This window comes from Anas acuta, chromosome 22, assembly GCF_963932015.1.
Source record: "Anas acuta chromosome 22, bAnaAcu1.1, whole genome shotgun sequence".
Lineage (NCBI taxonomy): Eukaryota > Metazoa > Chordata > Aves > Anseriformes > Anatidae > Anas > Anas acuta.
The window spans coordinates 267,368-279,321 of NC_089000.1; the positions used below are offsets into that span (position 1 = coordinate 267,368).

General features: G+C 51.9%; 1 long non-coding RNA gene across 1 annotated transcript; it reads left to right on the forward strand.

The window, feature by feature from the left end:
* The first annotated feature begins 2,914 nt into the window (after positions 1–2,914).
* On the forward strand, positions 2,915–10,784 carry LOC137843419 (uncharacterized). Its single transcript, XR_011089511.1, has 2 exons — positions 2,915–3,540; positions 10,409–10,784. It is a non-coding gene; the product is annotated as an uncharacterized lncRNA (long non-coding RNA).
* Positions 10,785–11,954: the final 1,170 nt, after the last annotated feature.

The following is an 11,954-nucleotide window of genomic DNA, read 5'->3' on the forward strand; positions in this document are numbered from 1 at the left end:
TCGCCCGGGGCTGATGGACATGGCCAGCTCTCTGATCTCACAGGAGAGCTTTCCCACACACAGGCTCCTTCTTATTCTGCAACTCACTTTGACAGCAGCCTTAGCCGGGGGCCGCACGCTGAGACGGGCCCGGCCGCCTCGCAGGTGTTGAGGCTGCTCCCCTCCCCTAGGCCACGGGGCTGGCAGAAGAGAGGTGGCAGAGCCCCAGAGCCAGCCCCAGCACCAGCACCAGGGCAGGGGATGCCACTTCTTCTTAGGGAAGGCCCTGGCTGTGCTGTGAGGCGGCTCACTGACTCACTCAGCCTGCCCAATGGGGCCTTTGGGCCCTGGGTGCTCACTGCCTCGCCCAGAAGCAAGTGCCAGCAAGGATGCGAGTGAAGCCAGCAGCTCATGCTGCCCGGAGGGACAGAGCAAGCATGCCAAGCTGTTTTGGAGCACAGCATTTGGAAAGGGATAACACAGGACGATGCGAAGCATGTTTGAGCTTCCACGTACACAAGCACGGCACTGCAGCACTCAGGACTTGTGGGGTACCATGGCTACTGCAACCCCTCTGGGCCTGCTCCTGGCTGGTCCATGGAGGGCTTTGCTTTGCAGCGCTGTAGGGTTATTTTGGCGGAGCGACAGGAAACCACTGGCACTCACCAGCCACTGGCCTGGTCCCAAACCCTGGCCACTGCATATCAACACACTCTGCTCCTACCAGCCCCAGGCACAATAGCAGGGATCATCCCAAGGCATGTAGTGCTGGTAACCAGAGACCCAGTGGGGCTCTGTGGAGGCCATGCAGCAGCTCTGGCAGCCTTTGGCCCTGCCCCGGACCTTAGATTGAATGGTATCAGGAAAAACATGGTGACTGCTCTGTGGTGTGTGAGAGGCAACCATTGAAAAAACACATGACACCTCCCTTGGCAAAGCGAGGGATGATGGCCTCCATCTTCTGGCACCGAACCACAGGAGATACAGCCCATCTCTCCATGGGTTCATAGGAAACCACCAAGCTCTGGCATGGCACAGAGCTGTGGGCAAGAAGAGCTCTCTGAACTAGGACATGGCTGCGATCCCCAGCACGAGTGGATGCTCAAAGGCTGGGGTGGAAATGAGAAAGAAGGGGCCCTGGAACAGGAGAAGGGTTGGTGCTGGTTCTCAGGGTCCAGAGGGGGTGGGCAGGATTTGGAGATCAGCCACCTAAGCAACATGCAATGGAGGCCAGCCCCACACTCATACCCATTGGATGCTCCAGGCCAGCAGCCAAAGGCAGAGGCTCATTGATGACAGGATATTAACAGTCTTTTTAGACTGGGGGACTGGTGTTCATGCATTCTTCCAGGTGTCTTCTTTGACCACTACAGGAATTTGTTTTTTGAGAGGCACCAGTGGCAGAAGGGAGCAGCCTGGAGGGCTTTTGTTTTTTCCATTCAGGCCTCCCATTTTTAGAGCAAAATAAGTGTCATTGTAGTAGTTATGGCCACCTTCAGCAATCACAGCTATGGCGTGATGGATGGGTTGGAATGGGATAGGATCAGGCATATACAGCTTCGTGAAAACTGAAGGCCACTCACAGCATGACCAGCTCATAGAGGAAGAAGCAGGAAAGAGTTGCTCCAAGTCCTTGGTCAGGACACTAACCACAGCCTGTGTCTGCAACATGACTGCTGGAAGGAGGCAGAGAAGCAAGAAGCCAACAAAACCAGAGCATTAGACATGTTCCCTGGAGGCAGCCATAAATATTATCAGCAGAAAAGCATTCATCCCATCAATCAGCAAGGCTTTGCAGAGCACCATGGGCACTTCCCACACACCAGCTTGAACTGTGCTGGCTATGGCACCCCTGTGAGTCACCACCCCGGAGTCTACCTGGTGGGATGAGTTGGCTGCTGGTCACACTGCACAGCACAAGTTGCTTAACCTTGTTTCCACAGCTACCACCCATCCTTCCCTGCTGCCATGGTGTTTGCAGTGATAACAGAGGCAGCTCAAGACTTCTCCTTCCTGCATGCAAGAGGCAATTCTGTTGCAGCAGAGGAGCAGGCTCTGGGAAGGATGAGGGCTGCATTAGAGGTGTGGCACAGAGAGTATGAAGTTTTGGGGAACTCTGCTCACCTGTGCCTTCAGTTGGCCCAGCTGTCACCCCATGTATCCTTACATGTCTCCATCACCTCCTTGGGTGCCGGTCACAGAGATGGGACATAACAGGTGTGTTGACACGAAGGTACAGTGAGGGATCTGCTGCTAATCCCATCTCTTTTGCTGCTCAGATTCCCAGATTTTTGTTTGCTTGATTCTCACCACAGAAGCCTAAACTCATGAGACAGACTTATGAGGGTGTGCAGAACCCTACAAAACCCAGCCCAGTCCCTTCAGGGCCCAGCAAGATGCATCTCCATGGACAGCATTTCAGTATGGAGATGTGAGATACAGGCAGACAGAGCTTTCTCCCAACCTGGCCTCCTTGGAGTTCAGTAGAGTACATTATAAGGGCTGGACAGACTGTAGCAGCCTGGAAACCCCCTATCTCACCCCAGTCCAAGCAGTAACAGGCAGGGCAGGAGCCTAATGTGAAGTTCTGCTGTTCTCCACAGCACCATGTAAAAGCTGGGGTTGGGGAGAAGGGCAGCAGGTTGAAGCCTCCATCTGCATGCCCTTCACTACCTGCAGAAACACTGCTACCTCCATAGTTTGGGGGACCAAGAGTCCTGATCAGACTGGATGTCTGAGGGGAATATGCAGTGCAAGCTGAAGGCTGCCACAGAGAAGCACACATACACAAAGAGGTATGAAAAAAGCCCAGCTCCTACAAGCCTTGCTGGACAGACTGTGACTTCTATTCCTGGGCAGCTATTGCCAGTGCAAAGCACAAAGTATTGTTGTCAACCTAAACTGGCCATGTCAAGCATGTTCTCATCAGCCTTTATGCTCAGTTGGTGCTTTTCTGTAGCAGAGAATGTCAAGATGAAGAAACTGAGGCTCACAGGCACACGAGGCTGGACTTTGAGGACCACAGTCATCATCACTTTGCTTCACACCAGCATCTTCATCAAGCCTAGCTCTACTAATGTGAGCCTTTTTTAACCAGATCAGGGCTCAGCCAGACGAGCTTTCAGTATGAGGAGAAAAGGAATGCTTATCCAAGGCCCTTGCTTACAATTCTTTGGCCTTGAGACCAAAGCATGAAGCAGTGGGGGTAAAATACAGGAGAGAGGAGAACAGGGAGTTTTGAATTAAACATAGCTGGAGCTTCTCCTGTGAGATATGAAGAGCCATACCCCAAAGTGTCTGCTTCTCCCCCATGACTATGCAGGGACCTCACTCCCAACCAAGGACACACGTCTCCAGCTGCTCTGCAGTGCTCTGCTGACTCTTCACCACTCACTGGACTTCTCGTGGGTGCACAGAGCCCTGCTGCACCATCATTTGCTGCCCAGCTCGAGCAGGACAAGCTCCACCAAGCAGAGCAGTGAGGACAGCTGGTTTCACCTGGCCTGGGAGCTCCGACGGTGGGGAAGGAGCAACTTCATCCACCCCGAGCTCACACAAAAGGTAATTGCCAGCCCATGGGAAAGAGGAGACTCGCCTGCTGGGCAGTCTCAGGCAGCCAGTGACTTATTGCAGGCTCCTGGGGTGATGAATTGTGGCTAATTGTGGGCAGGTGACAAAGGGAAAGGGAGCAGAGACATTTTCTCCCCTGGCAGCTGCTTCCCAGCCCTGCCCCCTCCTTTCACTCTTCCTTTCAGGCCCATTTGAATTGTGAAAACACAGTGCTTTCCAAAAACCTGCTGAACTCCCTCTGCAGGCTCCTCTCCTGCTCCTACCCTTCCCACCACTTTGCTTTCCAGAAGGCTGCACCATGTGGCAGCCCTTACAGTGCCACAGCACACCATGACAGAAGCTGTCCACCTTCCCCAGACCCACTGCTCCAGGTCCTGCTCCCCAGCCCCAATGCAGAGGGCTTACCTGGGTGGGATGAATGGCACCACATTCCAGCTATCCTCAGTATCCCACTGAAGGAAACACCAGGTGGTACAGCCCTGGGGTGGCTCTGATTTGGACCCTGCTGAAGGGAAAGGTCAATTTGACCCACACCTTACTCTGATCTAAGGTCAGGTCAGAGAATCATAGAAGCATAGAATGGCTTGGGTTGGAAGGGACCTTAAAGATCATCCAGTTCCAACCGCCCTGTCATTGGCAGGTATGTCACCCACTAGGTCAGGTCGCCCAGGGCCTCATCGAACCTGGCCTTGAACACCTCCAGGGATGGGGCATCCACAACCTCTCTGGGCAACCTGTTCCAGTGCCTCACCACCAGAAGGACTGAGTAGAAAACAGAGCCTGTGAGGGCAGGTTCCAAGGATTCAGGAGATGAGCTTTGTTCAGCAAGCGCTGAAAAGCCAGGAGGCAACAGGTGCCCAAAGGTCCATGTTGGACCCTACAGGGATAACACAGGCTGCCTGACCTTATCCCACACTGCTGGTAGCTCTTTCATCCTTGCTCCATTCAAATGTTCCAGGGATCTACACTAATAGGGGAAACACTAACAAAGGACACTAGTAAATATATAAAATAAATATATACGATAAATACAATATATAATATTATATTAAATATAATAAATAGAAACAGCAGACAAAGAGTTTTCACTGCATTGGCAAGCCCTAGATTTCCAGAGATCCCTCAGGACACGGAGGTGGGTGAGTGCAATGACCCTTTGGAGAGGCTGGTTCATACATAGGGCAGCACCAAGCAAGGTCTGGCCCGAAGCCAGACTGAGCCCACCACAAGAGTTCAGGATTCCTGTGGGATCTGCAGCCCTGGACATATTTGTGACTGGCTCTAAGTGCTGGTTGTACAAGTCAACCAGGGCAGACACTCCATACCCATCCCACTCCAGGCTGCATTCATGAGGGGTGTCCTCAATTTCTCCATGCTGTGTTCTGCATTTCTTCACTTCCCACTTCCCCTCAGACAGCCTCTCTCACACTCGCCCTCTTCTTTGCAGCTTGTCAGAAGATGATACCCACATTGGAAAAGCAGTTTTAAATAAAGTCTTACAAGGTGGATGAAATTAGCAAGTAACCTGCTACACAAAAGAACTAGAATTAACTCTTTACTGTGCCCTACAGGGGCTGCTCCACTCCTTGCACCCACCATCCACCCTAAGCCACTGAACATTTGAACTCAATTAATAGTATGATGGCAATTTTCTGGAGTGACCTGGCAAATATCCGTTAACGTGCACTGACTGGTTTTATCACATGCTTGGAAATTATGGGTATTTGCCTGTAAATTCACTGTTTCCATCTCATCCAACCACAAATGCCCAAAAAATAAAAGCACATTAAATTCAGTCCCAGTAGGAAGCCTCCCAGAAAGGTGTCTCTGTGCACTGAAATGCTGCAGTACAAAATGGGGAGACAACTGTGTGATCAAAAATGATTGCTGCCAGGCTCTCTGGCAACCAGGCTATTTCAGGGGTGAAAGAAATCAGAACTTAAAATAGGTGGGGTTATAAGTGAGCTCTGTCCAAATTTGTGCAGTTGACTTGGGGTATCTCCAATGATCTTGGTATGATTAAGCTCATGACAGCTGCATGACCTTGAGAGCACATCTGCAAGGCTGTCATGAGACAACTGAGACCCAAAATGTCCCCAAATGATTTTCTGAGTCAGTCAGAAAGTGCCCTCTGACTTTGACATCCATGGCAAATCTTTCTGTGGGCATGCTGATCTGCCTGGATGTTTTGGATCAGATTAGAAGAGGTATCATGAGAGTTATTCCAAGGCAGAAACCTGGTGTATGCTCAGACAGTTGCAGTGTGCTGAAAGTCTCAGCAAAAATCAATAACAGTTCAGATTTTAGCAGGTACCTGTCTGCTGAAAAACATCTGCCCTCTGTGCTTGCAAAAACCTATTTTGAATAATGAGGGACTTGCCTACCACCCTACATATCCAGGTAAAGACTTCGTCCCAGAGATCAATGGTGACAAAACAGGAGAGCCATACCTGTTTGATGGGCGCTCTCTACACACCCTACACAGGGAGACTTACAGACCAGCACCCCTTAAAAGCAGACAAAGGTTCAACCAACATAGAAACCTAATTACATGTGGCTTGGAGATAGCTTTACCCACAACACTTCCAGCCATCCCTCTGCCCAGAGAAATGGGTTTATCAAGGCAATAACAAAGGTCCATTTGAAGCTGCTGGGTAGCCCAGACCAGCTGGTATTAACTCACTGCCTTACATCACTTGTGTTTGGTTTCACACCAAGCAGGTGCCTCCACACTCCCACTCCAGAAAAGCCACAGAAGCTTTGCCACCCATCCCACGCAGCTGCAGTGTCCCTGTGGCACTGCCATGTCCCTAGGGTGGGGTGGGAGGAGGGTTCCACTTTTGGCAGCTACTGGCTGGCCCAAGGCACTGCTGCTTCAAGTGTCCCATGGCACACACAGTGGATGAATTAGATATTTAGGGGACATCTGCTCTCATCCTGAAAAGCCAAACCAGGCAGTCTGAGATTAGAGGGTGCTCCAGGGTTGTTGAGGCTGATGTTGTCAACCTTGTCCCATGCTGACTTCCAGAGATCCCATCTACTTTATTTCAGGAGGCTGAAGGCATTGTTTTATGCCAGAGCTCACCTGTACATCTGCCCTGATTCCCACTGTCTCTGTCAGTATGCTAGGGCTGGAATCACCCCTGTGATTTCTGCCTGGCTAGAGCTCAACCCTGGGCTGTGGTTGGAGTTAGCCTGCTGCACTTCTGCACTGCCCACTGCTACCAAAGGAGGCAATCTGGTCTGGAAGAACAAAGTGAGGAAGAGAGAATGGACGTAATGTATGTAATAGACGTAATGTCCCTGGGTCTGTATTAGGGACTGGTGCATTTCTCTCCTTGCTGTGCAAATATGATACAACTGCTTCCCTCACCTCCACTGCCCTGAGATGCCTGATGGGCCAGGAGCTGGGAGCAGGACCAGTTCTACTAGAGAAAGCCATGTTTGCTGGAGAGGAGTGTAAAGGACTTAAACCTCTGCCATTTCCAGGGCAGTGAGACAGCTATTCTCCAAGGACACATCTGCCTCCCTGTGTTCCTTCTTTGTGAGGCTGGCCCATGGTGGCCACACTTCACCACCTTCCTGCTATGGAGATTCAAGGAGCTTTCTGTGCTCTGGTCTCCTGGCCCTTTCTTTATCCACACCAGCACTGTGGATGCTGGCCAGCTGCTAACCCTGCCATGGCTCCTTGCAGAGTTCCTCCTTCCTAGATTGCAGATGCAGCATGAAGCCTGTGTGGCAGATATCATAGAATCATTCAGTTTGGAAAAGACCTCTAAGATCACCTAGTCCAACCTTTAGATCATCCAGTCCAACCTTTATGTACTCCCCCAGCACAGCTCTACCCCCAGGTTTCACAAGGGCAGCAGGCAACCACCTTGGCTTATGCACAGAGCATCCTTTCATCTCCAGAGATGGAGAGTGCTATGCACTAGGGAAAAGTACACATCCAGTCCTGTCCCCTAAATCTCTCCCTGCCTGTGATCTCCTGTGATTGCCTGCACAGCTTTAGATAGCCAGACATCCTCCCTCCCTTTGCCGTGGTGCTCCAGGCCCCAAAACTGCAAGAGGGCTGGGAGCTGCCCTGTCTACTCCAATAGCCCATTTCCCTATTTAGGCTTGGGAATTGCATTGCTGCCCCAAGGCTGTGGCTAAGGGGCTTCAGAGATGTTCCTTCCAGGGGACCAGGCACTGCAGGAACCAGCCCCCTTGGCTGGCCCTGCTCCCCACAGCTCCACGCTAGTGTCACAGCAGCTGCTGCAGCCAGCCCAGACAGTGCCTGGGCTGCAAATCTGTCCAAGCCCCCTTTTGCTCCCTGCTTCTGCACAGGCCCACCAGCACCCGGCACCACTTGGTGCATGTTTGTCTGTCTGCCTGTCTCCTTTGAAAGCAGTTTCCATAGGAACAGGCACGACAGCAGCCCACTGCAGCGTGGTTCTGGTGCATTATCCAGCATGAAAGCACACAGCTGCACCGCATTGTCAGGCAGCTGTTCCCACATCCCCTGGTGCTCAGCACTGCCGTTGGAGCATTTCAAGGCCACTTGGCCACTGGGACACAGCGGTGCTGCAGGTCCCCCTGCATCGGGACCCAGCTAGGGCTAGAGATGCTTCCTTGGGGAGGGAATTCAGCTCAGCTCAGCTCATTCAGATGCAGCACTTGAGTGCTTCCCAGCAGTGCTGTAAGTGACGTGGCAGAACCCTGCCCCACTCTCTGCTTCCACATTCAGGTCTTGCAGTTGCTCCCAGGCAGCACAGCATGAACCCCAGCTAGCTCCCCCAGGGCACCTCAGCAGCATCCCAGTCGGGGCCAAGGCCCTCTGGGCAAGGGCACAAGGAGCTTGCGGAGCAGGGGATCGCAGGCGCTGGAACCCATCTGTGTGTGTGGCATCAGCCCAGCGGGACCTGGCCGGTTCCGCGGCTGCTCGGCGTGGGATTGGCAGTGCACAGTAGCACAAGCGGCTGCACGGGGGGCCTGGAGAGGGCTGGAGCTGGCCAGAGGGTGAGGCGTGGAGCATCTCCCAGCCAGGCGCTGCCAACAGAGCTGCTGTTGAGGCCCTGCCAAGACTGCTCCCAGCTGGGAGAAGCATAGCTCCCCGTCCTCCCTCCTGCCCAGTCCCCCAACACCCGGCTGCAGCTGCCTCTCCCAACACTGAAGGGCGCTCTCTGAAGCCCTGGCTTATTGCAATGTCTCAGGGAGGACTGGGAAAGGGCTCAGCAGCCCCCAGCCAGCTCCCCCAGTGCCTCTCTGTGCCTGCACCCACCCTGGGTGCTGTGTGTCTGCAGCATGGGCACCCCTGGGAATGCCTGGGCAGAAGGGCTCAGCTGTAGGATAGAATCCTGTCCTTTCAAAAGGTCTTTCAGCTGGGACAAAAATCCCTTTGGAAGTTTGTCCTTTTGGGACAAAACTTCCTTTGGAAGCCAGACATTCCCCTGCAGCTCCTGAAAGGCCAGTCCAAGCCAGGAGCTGCTTCTTCCCAAACAGTTCACCATATTTCCCCATTCCTTCCCTGATGTCCCATCCCTGTGGTGATGACAGGGAGACAAACAGTGAGGAAGAGGAAAGAGGTTTGGTGAGAAGGGGCAGAGTGGGGTGGGCAGGTGATAGAGAGCATGGAGGAAGCACAGGGGGCAGGAGAGGAGGAGGATGGGGCAGGAAAGGACCGTGTTTTACAATTCACTGCTCCACTAACCCTGTAACTAGAGACGTCTTTGCCTGAATGTGACAGACAGCTGGTGGTCAACAAGGACCTTCTCCTCCGGATGGAGGACAGGGAAAGGTGGCTGGGGCAGCCCCAGCAGGCAGAAAAACCCATCTGCCCCATGCTGCCCCAGCTCCCATCAATCCTGGGAGCAGCCCATATGCAGCTGTGCCCGTCACATTTGTTATGGGGCAATAATGCCATATTTGTTATGCCTGCGAGCATCCTGACCCATGTCTCAACTTGCTATCACATTGGGCTGGGGGCACAGAACGCCGAGCAGGATCAGATCTGAGCCCAGTTTCTCCAGGTTCTGAAGATTCGAGGTCCTGCAATTTTGGACAGACTGGGTTTCAGGTGTTTTCGAGGTGGTGGGACATGCTACCAGGAACAGATCATGGCACAACATGGGCTGCACTGTACGTGGCCCAGCAGATCCCATCTCTGTGGTTCTCGGGACTTCTAGCATTCAGTCCCACCCTGCTAGCCTTGACCTACCCACAGTATGCAGGTATCCCACACCATTGTGAGCTCCTTTCCTGGTTCAGAGAGGGCAATCCAGCACTCTCCAGCACAACACCACCTCTCCCCAACCCCCAGGACTCTACCCAGCCTCTGCAGTGTGTGCCAAAAGGAGCATATGTCTCATGAGGTGATGACTCCCTTGAGGAGGGAGAAGACCTGGATGTCCCCAGGAATCTTTCCCCACATCCTGTATGCTGCAGTGGTTTAGAGGGAGAGGAGAGAAGGTCAGATTTGGGACAGAGAGCTCATTCAGGTTTGCCATACCACAGAGAAGGGTCAAAACAGGACACATACTTCCCCCTGAAAGTCTAGCACCACAGAGCTAAAAAAAGGGTTACTTTTAGGGACCACTTCTGTTAATCAAACTCAGTTTGAAGCTTGACTTCCTTTCAGCTAAAGAGGTGCTGGAGCAAAATCTTTCTGGACATCTGTGAATGGGAAAGATTTTTTTTAATTAAAAAACAACAACAACAACAACAAAAAAGTAGTTGCCCTGGGTCATCCTGTGTATTTTGACAGCATGTTTTGGGGCCAGAGAAGAACCTCCCACTGGTGCTGGTCATGTCAACGTTGCAAGCTGCAGCCTTTGGTCAATACCTCTCCATGAGATATTTCTTTTTGTTCTCACTCCAGGGAGAAGCTGGGAACAGCCATGTGGGAAGCATAGTCGGCAAAAAGGGACCTTGTAGAGCATCCTCCTGACATAGGCACTTTGGCAGGTCCTCTCCTGCTATCTCAGGGTTTGATGGAGGAGCTAATGCTGGTGCCCCATAGCAGAAGAAGAACTGAAGAACTAACTGAACAAGACCAAAGCTTTCTACCTTGCTCCTTGAATAGCATCTGAAGGGGAAAAAAAAAAAAAAAAAAAAAAGTCAGAATTTGTCCATTAATGGGTGGTTTTCAAGAAACAGTCAGCATTTCACCTGACTGCATTCTTTTCATTAAAACACTTGCTTTCAGAATAAATTTAAGGTGTCTTATATTGAAAATAAAAGAGAGCAAGCCAGAAGGTTTGCAGCTGAGAGGGGTGTTGCAACATCTCCCAGCCAAGGAAAAGCTGGTAGACCCTGCAGTCAGCTGAAGAATGCAAACCCAGAACACCTGCATGACAAGCATCACCCAGCAGCTGAAAGAAATATCGGATTGTCATTTTTGGCCAAAAAGCCCAAATGACCCATAAAAACAAATGTCCTGCCCTGCTCGAACCTGTTCACACATGTACATAGATTCAAGAACATGTACATACTGCCCCATATGGGCATGCACAGATGCCCTCACATGTTCACACACGTTTACATATAGATGTGCTGTACTGACCATGCTCACTTGCAGCTGGCCTTTGAATATTGGCCTGGCAATGGTTGTGGAGATGCAGGTAAGGAGCTCTGCTAATTGTTCCTACTCATTAGGCCACTCTGCAAGAACTTTCAAAGATGCAGTAGCATGGAAATGAGCAAGGCCAGAAGAATCCAGGGGGAGTTGCTCACTTGGCATCCCAGCCAAGTAAGGCCCAAAGCAGCCCCTCCTGTCCATTCTGCCCCAGCAGTGGGCTCCTGCATCCTCTGCCCCCCACTCAGCAGAAGCTCCTTGGCATGTAACTTGTTAACGCAGTGCAAAGCTCGGCCCCAAAGACTGGCTTAGAGCCAGAGCATACAAGCAAGCCCCTGCTACACACACCAGAAAGACAATTGTGGCTGACAGCACCTGGGCCTTGGCCCGGAGATGCTGCTCCAGCCGACATCCTGAGCAGCAAGGCCAGGTTGGGCTCTGCGAGATGCTGTTTGCATGGCATTATTGTTCCATGGGAAACTGGCTGTCTTCCTGCTCTTCATCTGTCAGCAGGATTTTCAGAGAATATGCTCCCAAATATGAAGTGAATGTGGCAGGCTGGGCTGGAGCCCTTTGCTAGAAACCTGGATGTCAGAGTGTGTCCAGTTTAATCCCAGAGTCTGTGAGAATCAGTGTAAAGTAGCATATCAAGTGAACTTTTCACTCTGTGGCAGGAGGGATTACCACAGCCCCTTTGTTTGTTGTGCACTGCGTAACTGAAAACACTTTAACCCTTTATTGCAGCCCTTCGGCACTAAGTACCCATGAAAATTCCTAGGCAAACTGCAGCTGTTTCACTCTCCGCTGGGTGGGGGGAGACGGGTACACTCATTTTTGAAAAGCTGCCTTT